General features: G+C 37.6%; 1 protein-coding gene across 3 annotated transcripts in view; it reads right to left on the bottom strand.

Annotated features, from left to right (window-relative positions):
* Window positions 1-229, bottom strand: part of LOC111869577 (L-asparaginase) — a gene marked incomplete at its 3' end in the record, with an annotated part of 27,707 nt that overhangs the window by 8,432 nt on the left and 19,046 nt on the right.

Raw genomic sequence — 229 nt, 5'->3', positions numbered from 1 at the left:
CTCTTCCTAAACAGTTCCTCCACTTAATGCAATCTCAAGCTTTCTCCTTCAATTAAAATATCTTCTTTCGTCTTCTTCCTCATCTTATGGGCACTTCTATCTGCCCCTCCAGTTTGTTTTGTCTCCAGAGGAAACATCTCACATACATGGTATTTCTGTTTTTTGAAAGAGACTATCCAGGAAAAGTGATAATCTGGTAGTTTTTCCATTTGCTTTCTACATCACAGTA

This window comes from Cryptotermes secundus, unplaced genomic scaffold, assembly GCF_002891405.2.
Source record: "Cryptotermes secundus unplaced genomic scaffold, Csec_1.0 scaffold512, whole genome shotgun sequence".
NCBI classification, from domain to species: domain Eukaryota; kingdom Metazoa; phylum Arthropoda; class Insecta; order Blattodea; family Kalotermitidae; genus Cryptotermes; species Cryptotermes secundus.
Note: the sequence above shows the minus strand (reverse complement) of the source record. Positions and strands in the feature narration are given on the sequence as shown.